This window comes from Eretmochelys imbricata, chromosome 1, assembly GCF_965152235.1.
Source record: "Eretmochelys imbricata isolate rEreImb1 chromosome 1, rEreImb1.hap1, whole genome shotgun sequence".
In the NCBI taxonomy this organism is placed as follows: domain Eukaryota; kingdom Metazoa; phylum Chordata; order Testudines; family Cheloniidae; genus Eretmochelys; species Eretmochelys imbricata.
In genome coordinates, this window is record NC_135572.1 from 267,688,222 (window position 1) to 267,701,201 (window position 12,980).

The 12,980-nt window shown below is 44.2% G+C and overlaps 1 protein-coding gene across 3 annotated transcripts in view; it reads left to right on the forward strand.

The window, feature by feature from the left end:
- SGSM3 (small G protein signaling modulator 3) overlaps positions 1-12,980 on the forward strand; it is a 61,914-nt gene that overhangs the window by 6,399 nt on the left and 42,535 nt on the right. The window lies entirely within an intron of this gene.

The following is a 12,980-nucleotide window of genomic DNA, read 5'->3' on the forward strand; positions in this document are numbered from 1 at the left end:
ATGAATGTGGGTGGGCTTTGCAGTCTCCAGGTTTAGAGTGTGATAAATGATTTAGGCAGATGCTAGAGCCTCTCATGATTCTAGCTGGCCAGCATGTCTCTCTTGCACAGAGTGATTTGTCTGCTTTGGAGCCCGGTAGATAAAATACCACTCCTTTTTTTGTATTTTAAAACGAATGTTAAAGCGCAGTTCTGCTCTGAAAAATGTTGGCATGTTGGACTTCCATGTTCATTGTGTCTCAATGGCTCCATAATCAGATATGCACAGTGTATAATTTTTTTTATTTTTAATTTTTCTGTGCCAGCCCTACTATGTCAAACTGATCTGAAAGTCAAGCTGGATTCTTGACTTGGATTCAGGCAACAAGATTCTGTCCTCTCTTATGTTATCTTCAAAGTGAATTAGAGGTTTGAATGTGGCCTTGCAATTGGAAATTTAATTAATCATTCTGTTGCTTTTGCATGAGCCAGGATGGGCTGAATGATGAGTCTGCAGGGCTCATAAAACCTTTATTTTTCTTGCTGTTATAATGAGACAACTGCTGCACATAGGGAGCAGATCTGCTGCCTAAGAAGATGGCATTTTAAATTAATTACTTTTCTGACCATAATTACACTTTCAAAGAGGTGCATAAAAGTCTCTTGCAAACTTCTATAGTAGATTCAAGCTGGGAGGAGACAAGGAGTTCCAGTTTGCTTTTCTTTGGTTGTTAATTCTAGATTTTGAGTCATTCTACCAACTGTAGAGCTCTGGATTTGTGTGATAGGAGGCACTGCAGGAGACAAAGGAGAGGTCTTGTCTTCTCTCCCCTTTCCTCCTGCCGCAAACATACAATCAATCTCTTTCATTCACAATGATTTCAGTGATTGGGGACCATTTGAGTACTGAGTGTTCTCCCTACACTCTAGATCCTGGCAAGCCACCATCCCTCTGTGCCCACTTACCAACATAGCTCTGCCATTAAACCCCAATTTTGACCTGGCACACCTCCTGCTATTCCAGTCCAAGGATCCCTTTGGAGCAGTGACTACCCGATCATCAGCAGACTTTTGAGGTCTGATGTGATGCACAGGGGGAACGAGGATGAAGTCATTTAAACTCCTTTAACTGTTGCTCTAAATCATGTGGTCACTAGAGATAAAGTCAGAGGGTTAATTCGCTGTCATTGCATCATTCCTGTCCTTATACTGTGTATTTACAGCAACCCAAAACACTGCTAGGCTAGTAGGTTATAAACCTTGCAGAGGACGTTTCCTGGAATGAGTCAGGTCTACAAGTGTAATAGAAACTGTTTAATCTGGATGTGATAAGGGATGAGATCCACGTGGAATTGTGCATAGGTGTAAAAACTTAACTGGGTGTCACTCTGCTAGGGTAGGGCAGCACCCTGCATTGTCTGTTATAGGCCCTTCCTGGATCTTGTGTTTCCTTTCTCCCAGGTGCATGTTCCGCCTTCTTCAATTGCTAGTTTAATTATGGTTGGGAGGAAGACTCCGGTTTCACAGGCACTCACAGCAAATATTGACTTGAGGAGCAAATGGCACTTGCAGATCCAGGATATGCTACCACCTGACCTGAGTGGGAAGGGGAGATGCAAGGGTGAGGGTGGGACTTGCTGTAGCGGATTTGATTTGGTGAATCCTGATTCAAATTCTAAAGCAAAAACTTTTTGTGAGGGCTGGAGGAGATGGACTAGAACAAATACAGATTTTTCATCTCTCGTTTCTGTGACTGGAAGGTTCAATCTGGATGTTTGAAGTTGACACTGTCAGCAAGCAGTTTTAAAATACATACTGAGAAAGCTTTCCGGTGCCACATCTGTCTCCAAGTCCCCGGGCCAATGTTTGTGTCTTTACAGTCTATCTTTCCTCTTTTCTAAAATGTTTCTTTCTGTCCTGTTGCTATATGACAGACTCAGAAAGAACAGGGGAAACAGGGAACTAAGTGTATGCAAAGTGCTGTCAAATGTACAAATTAAGCGGGGTGGGTGGGGTATTTTTCCATTGCTCACTTCTTTATAGTCATAGTAGATATTACTCTTAACACTAGTGGGTAAAAAATAATTCCAGTGAGAAGTATAACTTCTCAGCTGATTGTGTCACTTTAACAATTTCCATTGATTGCTCTTTTTTGTATTGTTACTGAAAACTTAGGTTTATTGGTTTTTGTCTTGCTGAAGATTTATTGGGAAACTTGCTAGATGGGATGCTGTTTTGTTACTCCTTTCTAAATGGATTCTTATTGTTCTCATTGTTTATATATATATATATATATAATAGGTATCAATTGAGGAAGGGCACTCCTGGGTGGAAGTTTCTCTTCTTGTGCTAAAGACCCTGGGCAGCCAGTACTGGAAAGGAGCTCATATCTGACTCCACCAGTCTGCTTCACATCCAAAGCTGAACTGCTGTCATGTGAGGGTTAACTGGAGATCAAATGGCAAAGGGGGCTGACCAGGTAAAACAAACACACAATAGGAGACTGTTATCTGGGTGTTTGCCTAAAGCCAGATAATTGAAAGCTGTTTCCTATTGCAGCTGTGAGAGAGAAAGCAGGAATATTAACAGCTGGCTCAGCAGTGTGAAGCGGAAGTTCAAGTGAATTTACATCTGTCTTTTCCACACCTCCATTTTTAAAGGAAAACTGCGCTATTTAAAAAAAAAAAAAGTAACTGTATACAGTAAAAGCTGTGTTATCCAGCACTTTACCAACCAGAAAGCTCTAGAAACCGGCATTTCTGATCTCTGCCAATACAAATCTTCAATCTAGTAACTGGGACCAATGCCAAAGCTAACCAGAATCGATGCTGAAGCTATTCGGGACCCAAGTATTTCCGAGAGCAGTCGGACTAGGCTTGAGTTAGCCGAGAAAAGCTGACTGCTGTTCTTTCTGTTTGTATCGCCATTGTGATCAGTCGGTTTATTACTCTGTGCATTGTCCTGTGTTTATCGTAAAATATCAACACCACCCTACCATCATGGCATCCAAAATACCAGCGAAAAGCAAAGGAAAGAAGCGTAAGAGAGTTGTGTTGACATTAAAACAGAAAATAGATATTTGTACACGTCTTGAAAAGGGTGAGAATAGGAATGTTTTGATGCAAGAGTACAATGTTGGCTCGTCCACAATATACGACATCAAGGCTCAGAAAGGACAACTGCTCAAATTTTTTGCTAGTTGTGAGTCAAATAAAGCTGTTGAACAACGCCGTACTCTGCATACGCCTAAATTGGAGCAGCTAGACAGTGTTTTATATGAATGGTTTTTATTGAAACGATCAGAGGGTGCCTCTATATCTGGCCCAATGCTCATTGAAAAGGCAAAAGATTTTTATAAGCAAATGCAATTGACTGAGCCATGTGCATTTTCTGATGGATGGCTTTCATGTTTTAAACTTCGTCACGGCATTAGAAAGCTAGATGTATCCGGCGAACAAAAATCAGCTGACCATGAAGCTGCAGAAAAATATTGTGAATTTTTTAGGAATTTAATTGCTGAACATGATCTATCCCCTGAACAAATTTATAATGCTGATGAAACTTGCCTATTTTGGCGATGCTTGCCGAATTCTACCGTAGCAGGTGCAAGTGAATCTAGAGCTGCTGGTTTTAAGCAGAATAAAGACAGACTAACTGTTCTTACGTGTGCTAATGCTGCAGGCTTGCATAAAATAAAACTTTTGGTGATTGGGAAGTATAGTCATCCTAGAGCTTTCAAAGGTGTTGCACATTTACCTGTTGTTTACAAAGCACAAGGTAATTCATGGATGAACAAAGAAATTTTTTATGATTGGTTTCATCATGTTTTTGTAGCTGCAGTGAAAGAACATTTTAGAAAAATAAGCTTACCTGAAGATAGCAAAGCTATTCTATTGCTAGACAATTGTAGAGCTCACCCTCATGAAACAGAATTAGTGTCTGGTAATATTTTTACCATCTTCCTGCCTGCCAGTGTTGCTTCATTGATTCAACCTATGGACCAGGGCATCATCCAGAATATGAAATGTTATTACAGAAGAGATTTCCTGAGAAAGTTGATCAATCATGAAGGCACTATACAGGACTTTCAATCTCTTTATAATATAAAAGATGCAGTTTTTAATGTTGCTTGTGCCTGGAATTCTGTTAAAAGTGAAACATTAAGGAGAGCTTGGATAAAATTGTGGCCTAGAGTTATGTTTGCAGAAGTGTCTTCTGATGAAGATGAATTTGAAAGCTTTAAAGTAAGAGTTAGAAAAAATACATTAGCACAAATTCTTGAAATGGTGAAGGATACTCCTCCTTCACACCCCATCAACAAACTTCATGAAAGTGAGCTAGAAGAGTGGGTTGAAGCTGACAAGGAGGTTGAAGTGACACACACTGTTACTGATACAGAAATAATAGAGAATGTTTTGAAAACTGAAAAGTCAAAGGACACTGATAAAGACAGTGAAGAAGATGATTTTAGTGAAGAGGACAAAATAACTTGGGGAAAGGCTGCTTCAGCTTTTGATACAATAATTAAATTTGCAGAAAGGCAGCCATGTTATACTGCCCAGGAGGTTATGCAGTTGCACATTCTGCACTCTACTTTTATGCAAAAGAGGCAGAAGACCTGTAAGCAAGCTGATAAAAGGGAATTAGGCAAAAAAACAGCTTCCAGAGTGTGTCATAGGGTCAGTACAGATTCAGCCCAATCTCCTACACCTTCTACATCTACAATGATAATTGATGTTGATAATGATGACCCTGAGGAACTGCAAGATCCTGAAGTGCCTTCTGAATCGTCAAAGAAAGATTAAATTATGTTCAGTATTGTTTTAGTTGAAGTGTTGTTTTTAGTGATCTGGGTGTACGCCATGCACTGCCCATAGTGATATGTAGTGTCATCAGATAACCTACTATATAGAAAACTTTACCTTTATACACCTAAGTGCTTCAAGAAACCAACACTCTGCCATGCAGTATTACTACTGGATTGGTGAGTACCTGTATTCTATTTTATACTTTATTCATTTTATTGTATTCTAATTCTTTGAAAATTGGTATTCCATTGGTAAGTATAACTCTTAGTTGACCAGAATTTTTGACTAACCGGCACCCCCATTCTCCCAACATGCCAGATAACAAAGCTTTTACTGTATATCCTTGTAAAGTGCATGGTTACACGCTTGACAAGTGTACTGTAGCTGGAACACTGCAGTCAGCTGTAGCTGAGGATGTTTGTTTCCAGTTACAACTTTGTTTGTCTCACACATAACTGTCCATATTTTCAGTTGGCAAGTTGGAATTTTCTCCACCCAGAGATGACTTGTGTGTGCGTGTGGAAGTTTGAACAGAAGGGGTTCAATTGTTTTCAAATGGCTCGGGGGTAACAGTCAAGGTCTGGACACCCCAAGAGGAGAATAGGGGGTTAAATCTCCTCCCAAAATAATCAGTTGAATAAACAGATTGTATACAATGTCATTATGCTGTAAAATATGTTGAGTAAGGTCTTTTGTGAAATCTTGTAATGTTCTGAACACAAACATCATTATGATACACACATACACACGGAGACTGTGGCTATGAATGTATGTATTTGTGTATATATATAAAACTGCTTTCATAATTTGTGTGGCAACATTCAGCTCTATCTCTCAGTGTGGCATCAGGCAGGGAAGGGGTTGCCTCCCCAGCCAGACAAGACTAGCTCCAAGCACCTAGAATTGTACAACGCTGGAAAAGACAAATGATGAACCATTAAAGTTAATGGGAAAACATTGAAACAACCTGAAACTGAAAAGAAAACACCAGTCTTGGAAAACTAGGGATATGTCTACACAGCCAACGTTAAAGCGCTGCCTCAGCAGTGCTTTAATGCGGCTGTGTAGTCGCACTTTACAGCGCTGAAACTTGCATTGCTCAGGGGTGTGTTTTTTCACATCCCTGGGCGAAGAAAGTTTCAGCTCTAAGTGGTAGTGTAGACAAGGCCTAAGAAACAAGGGTGTTTTTCCCACTTCGATATTTATAGTGACTAAAGAAGAAAAGAAACCTGAAAACTTCTTAAAAAGTGAAGGGGTTTGAAGTGATGGACAGTCACTTGACAGGTATTAGCCATGAAATGCTGGATCCTCTCTGGGATGGGGTATGCTGGGAAACAGTTGAGGAAACAGGTAAATTGTATTAGGAAAGGTATTTTTATCTAATTCAAAAGTATAAATCCTGAAGATGCATCTTTGTTTGCAGTGTAACTTTTGTATGTTTGGTCTCCCGCACTAGTTCCATTTCTTGAATGTGATATTTCTCTTAAATACACCTTTTGTTTGTTTTTTGCCTCAAGCACGTCTCTGGTGTGCAAACTGTGTGGAGAGTATATGCCAAAGCAAGCTGCCAGCTGGGGATTAGTTTCACACTTTCGGGGGTAATGAACCAGAGGGGAAAAATCCCAAGTGTCTGGTAATTAAGAACTCAGGGTGGCTGGATTTGGGGAGACACAGGACTGGAAGTGCTGTTGGTGTCACCCTGCACGGTGTAACTAGGCTGGTGGAAGCCAGGGTGAGACTTTGAGTACTGCTACGCTGCAAAATATTCCCGCATCAGTGAGTCTCAGAGCCCAGGTCAACTGATTTGTGCTCTCGCTGTGGGACTCACAGTAGCGGTGTAGGTGTTCCCTCTGGGCTGAAGCCCCAGCTCTGAGAACCACCCCTCTCCCCCTGGTTTCAGAGCCCAGGCTCCAACCCAAGCAAGATTGTGAGCCCTCCAGTGTGAGCCCTGCAAGTCAGTTGACCCGGGCACTGAGACTCGCTGCTACAGGTGTGGGGGTATTAGGGTATTTTTGTAAAGTAGATATGTTTTGTGCTTCTGGGCAAGCTACTGGTGTCAGGGCTCTGAACCAAAACTGGACAACATAAAGGCACACAAGGTTACAGAGCAGGCTGTGACAGAATACTACTGGTGTGGATGTTCCCCAAAACATCACAGGGGACTTCCATATCATTTAACTATATCTGTCGATATTATTGCCGTACATTGTGGTTTTTTGTGTTGGTCTTTTGGTGCTAGTAGCTGTAGCACCAAAATGTTTCGATACTGGAAGTTGACATTTTGCATGGAAATTGTCCTCAAGTGGGACTGTGAATGTTAGGTAAAAACTGGGTTTGATTTGAGAGAGTTCTGAGGGTTTGAAAGCTTGCACTTCCACGGATATAATTTCTTCGTGCTCCTTGCCCATGTTGTAGCTGTGGAAAGAGTGTATTTTCCGAATTGCATGGCTAACTTAGCTGCAATAATGAATGTGTGCATTGAACAAGCTCTGCAAGAGCTCTTGCTTTGTTCACTACCCGTTATGTATAGAAATTATTTTATGGCCTGGTGTACAGATCAGTGGTGTCACTACAAGGGGAAATGTGTATTTGGGGTAATAGAAAAAATTGTATGGGGCAGATTTTCAGACATGTTAATCACCTACAGTTCCCACTGGCTGCAGTTAGAATTGTGGGTGTTCAGCACTACTGGCCGTCAAGCCTACATGAAAAATAGCATGCAATCATGTAAGGACTATCAACACAGACTCTTAGGGAGCAGAGTTAAGGTTATATAGACAATACCCTAATTTTGGGATGCTGACCTTGCAGCCATAACATTTTCTCTCTCTCTCTTTTTTATTTTTTTTTTTTTAAGGTAGTTCATTGCTTCACTTTTCCTGTAGCTGGAATTTTCCAGTAAGATCCTCTGTATTTTCAATATCCCATTACTTCTCTCTAAAATGCACGGGGCTCCACAGTGCTGAAATTGTATAATCCTCTTGCTCTTGGAAATGGGGACCCTCATCCTATGTTATCTTCACCGGCTTCTTAACAGTCTGTCTCACGACTCATCCACTGTCACTCTAACTGGTTTCTGGTTCATCCTCTGTCCCCTTCCTTAGCTTTCTGTCCATCTCTTAAATCCATTTAAAATTGCACCTCCTGGTTTTGTATCAGTAGGAAGTTCCTTGGGGGAGGGGAGTACAGACTGTCTCCTTGGAAGAGGGGGGGGCTGCTTTGGCCTGACATCAGTCAGTCAAGGGAGTGGCATTGTGGTATGGGGCCACAGGGAATGTGTAGAGCAGGTATTCTTGGCCTTTCTCCTCCACCATGTACTCACTCCCCACTGAGCCCTTGATGTGCCCCAGAATCCTTTGCCCCAGTTTCCTGTGACTTTTTACTGGAGCTGGGGCAGGGAGTGAACTGAATTCATGTTTTAATCTCTAAAGCACGTTCGTGCTATGAATGTTTTTTCATAATACTACTTCTACTAGGATTCATTGAGATCAGGCAAATAGTTTAAGGGTGCCCCTAGCAGCTACTCGAGATGGATCAGATGAGCAGCTGTGCTTAGGGAGTGGAATTGTCCTCCCAAGACAACTGCTGGACCCCCCTTTGAGATCAGCTGGTTTGGAGAAATCTTTGCCCCACAGAGGTGGGGAGTCAGAGGGCTATTGTGGTGTGGTTTTGGCACTTTCACGGTGAGACGCTTGGACCCTTGGACAGGTTCCTATTCACTGGCTCCCTGTGCAGCAGCTGATGGCACCTTCCTGCTTTCCTGACATGATTTATCCACCTCCACTCTGGCCGCTCACGCCCCTGGTTCTGACATGCCAGCAGCAGGGCTCTCTTTCTCTCTCAGGCAGGTCCCAGATGACTGCTTTCAGGAAGGTTTCCATAGCAACTGAAGGCAGGAAAAACCTGCCCACCAAGTTCAGTGCCTTACTATCCGGCCCATGTCTAGGGAGGGGTGCAGGCAGGAGGAGCGGGTGTGGTGATCAGGCAATTGGTGGGGAGAGGGGACACTGTTAGAAAGGGCTGTTTGTGACCAAGTGGGCAAGGAAAGGTATTGTGTTCCTCTGTGACTGCACTGTGATGAGGAAGGAACCCTCATCACCCCCAGCAGCAGACCTCTCCCTCCTCCCTTCATTCCCTAGCAGGCTGGATAATTAACTTGCCTTCAGTTCACTTTCTCCTCCACAGCTGTGTCCAACCCACTGGGCTGGCCCCTCGTTAACATGCAGCTGACAGGCTGGGTGCACTGGTTGAGCTGTGCAGAGTCTGGGACAGAGAACAGCAACATTGTAAAATGCTCCCCACTCAGGTGCTGGTCAGTGATTCAGAGTGAATGTAACGTAAACCACAATGAAATACCAGGGAGTCTAAAGAAACCTAAAGGGACTCAGAAAAACAAGTAGGGCAAGGAGCCAAATTCCACCCTGACCTAATCCCCCTGCAACTCTAATTGGCTTCAGTGAAGCTGCATGAGCAAAGGGTAAGGTGAACATACGTCCCGTTTTGACCGGGATAGGTTCCCCCCCCTTTTTTTTTTAAAGCCCTGTCTTGGCCGTCCTGATTTTTTTCCCCCCAAAAGTGGGCATTTGTCCCGTTTGCTCTTGCTGACTTGATCAGTTGGCAAGAGCAAACAGGATAAGTGCCCACTTTTGGGGAAAAAGTGGGATGCGGTGCAGAAGGGGCGACTACAGAGATGCCAGCCTCCGCAGGGGAAGGCCGGAGGACAGTATTCCAGCACGTGAGCCCCTGCAGGGTTCCAGTGACCAGGCAACAGCCTTGCATGGGGGGAGGGGGAGAAGCGCAGGGTTCCAGCGACGGGGAACAGCTATGGGGCAGGGGGCCCTCGAGCGAGCAGCTGAGGCATCCCGTTTTCTCTTTGGGAAATATGGTCACCTTAGCAAAGGGTAGGATGTGGCCCAAGCGCCCTACACCCTGGGCCCAATCACCTAAGACATGGTGGTAGCAACCTTAAAAAGGCAGTGTCAAAATGCAGGTGCCAGTCAGAATGAGGCACGAGGGGGGAAGAAATAGCCCCTATGGAAAGCTCCTAACCAAACCTATCTACGAGGTTCAGATGCAGCTAAAGCTCACAAGTAAAATGAGTTTGGAGGTTCTAAGCTCAGTTTTTGGTGGTGGCTTATTCACATTGCATAGTTACTGCATAGTTTTCCTTTTAGCCGCTCACGAAAAACCCAGCACTGAAAGAGGAAGAGGGATGCAAGGCGGAACTCAGGGGAATTAACAGAACTACATGCGGGAAGCAGTTGAGGACAGCATAGACAAGTGCTGTGCATAAGTTCCAAACAAGTTCTGCCCCTGAGGGAGAAGTTTAGGTTTTTCTCACTACAGGTGGTGGAAATAACCAATATAGGTAGGGTTCAGTAGGTGAAGTTCTGCTGCTAAATTTGATTCTCGCTACTCACTGGTCATGCCATCTGATCCTATTTAGACAGCTGTTCAGATAAGGAAGGAAGGAGCATTGTCATATATGTTCTCAAACAGCTGCTTTCCACTCTGTAGCAATGGCCTACACGCTGCCCAGCTAGGGATCCTGGACCACTGTAGTTCCAGTGATGTCATCGCTTGCCATTGGAGTTCAGCAGGTGCTGAAGCCATGAGCTGTAATGGACCAAGTCTGTGTTTGGGAGTCTGGTATAACCTGGGATGCTTTAAAACAATTTAAAGTCCCAAGTCTAGATTTTAGTGGGCTTTTATTAAAAAAAAATTTCACCAAACCTGACAACAAATGGCATGATTCTTTTTTACATTCAATGTAACAAGTCTGTTTCTGGATTGAAATCTTTCCTGCAGTCCTGGCAAACCATCTACAAACCTGCACATGCTAGAGAGCTGAGAAATGAAGCCAAATAGTCTGGCTTCACTGTCTGAGCTGAATCACCTGTAATAGACGAGACCATCTTCCAGCCAATCAGGATTGTTCCATATAGTGTGTTCTCCTGTGAAGGGCCCAGTTCATCTTAGGCCATGTCCACACTGTAAAGTTTTGCTGACCCAAGTTACATTGGCGTACAGCCGCTGGACTTAGTATATCGCTTGTGCACATGCATACTTGGCTCCATGCATCAGTGCTGCTTGTGTACACCAGGAGAGGTTGTGTCCATGCACAGTGCGATGCACCAGAGATAGGTATCCCAGCATGCATCCTGCCACCATTCAGCACGCTGTCTTTTGGGTAGTTTTGGAAGATGGGGCAGAAATAAGTTGCGCAGGGGTGACTGGGAGCAAGGGGTCAATTTCCCATAATGTGGTGGTCTCCATCCCATAATAGCTCTGTCCTATAATTTTCGCACGTATTTTAAATTTCCCACGAACCCGCACAGGACTTGTCACTGTCCACCATCTTAGACAGAAGCATGGAGCCTGCACATCTCTGCACTATTGTCATGAGCATCGCAAGCACAAGACACACAAGCCTCTGATGTTTGCAGAGCCAGCAGAAGAACTGTGGGAAACATTAGGATTTCCTCATGGTCAGTTTGCTGTGGGACAGAGCGAGAGCCAGTTTGGTGGCATTCATAGAGCAGCTGCTTCTGAACCTAAGAAACAAGCCGTGACTGGGGGGATTTCTTTGTAACGCAGGTTTGGGATGAGCAGTGCCTGCAGAACTTTTGGATGCACAAGGCCACATTTCTGGATCTATGTGCCAAGCTCACTCTAGCCATCCATCACAGGAATATGAAACAGACCTGCACTGACCATGGAGAAGCAAGTGGCGATTATGCTGTGGAAACTTGCAATGCTAGAATACTGAGAGTCAGTGGGAAGTAATTTTGGAGTGGGAAAATCCACTGTGAGGGCTGTTGTCATGCAAGTGTGTAGGGCTATTAATCGTCTCCTGCTACGCAGGGCTGTGACTCTCAGCAATGTGCAGGACATAGTGTATGGCTTTGCAGCTGTGGGGTTCCTGAACTGCGGTGGAACAGTAGATGGCATGGACATCCCTATTTTAGTCCCAGAGCACCTTGCTGCAGAGTACATAGATAGAAAGGGCTACTTTTCCATGGTTATGCAAGTGCTGGTGGATTACCGAGGATGCTTCACTGACATCAATGTTGGCTGGTCAGGGAAGGTGCATGATGCTTGCATCTTTAAGAACACAAGACCGTTCTGAAAGCCTTCTTTCCCGACTGGCAGATTCCCATTGGCGATGTTGAAATGCCAGTAGTGATCCTGTGGGATCCAGCCTACACCTTACTCCTCTGGCTTCTGAAGCCATATGCTGGCCACCTTGACAGCACCAAGGAAACATTCAGCTGCTAGCTCAGCAGGTAGAAAATGACAGTTGAATGTGCTTTTGGTAGATTGAAAGGGCACTGGCACTGTTTACTTATCAGATTGGATTTTAGTGCAAAAAGTATCCTGATGATTATAGCTGACTCTTGTGCCTTTATGAAGCCAAATGGGAAAAGTAGCCACGGGTGGAGCAGCTGTCTGCCAAGTTTGAACAGCCACATACGAGGGCTATCCGAAAAGCTCAAAAAGGAGCTGTACAGGTTGGGGAGGCTTTGAAAAGAGCACTTTAACAGTGAGCCACAATAATGTGCTGTGGTGTATTGTGCTCAACCTGACATTCCAGACTGGGGGCCTTTTAGGGATTGTGTGGTTACTCCTGTGGGAATTCTGCATCAAAAAATTAAAAATTCTGGCCACACTATTTTAAAATTCTGCATATTTTATTTGTCAAAATAACACAAATATAATCATTCCAGTTTTAATTGTTTTGGTAATTTATTTCAAAACACCTGTCGGCAAGTATGTTAACAATACAGACAACAGCAAACAAGATTCCCCCCAGGAGTAGAGTTAAAGAAACCTCTATAACAACCGAGTTCCAGTTGGGGGGTGCTTAAGGGGCTGTATGGGCCGCCAGAGCTCAGACACCTGCACTCCCATCCCCCCAGAGCCCATCTGCGGGGCACCCCCTGGCCCACAGAGCCAAGGCATGGGGCACCCCCCAGCCCAGACACCAGCACCCACAGAGCCTTTACTCCCCCTCGTCAACTTCTTTACTGTCCTGCCGGGGGACATGGTGTGCTGTGGCCCTGTCCTACCTCACCCTTTGCCAGAGCTGGCTGGGTCTCCCAGACCCTCTCCCGTCCCCAGGAGAAAGAGGATCAAAGAGCGTGCAGCCTCTAGCCCTGCCAGGCTGAGCACTTCACTCATTGTGAGTGGCAGC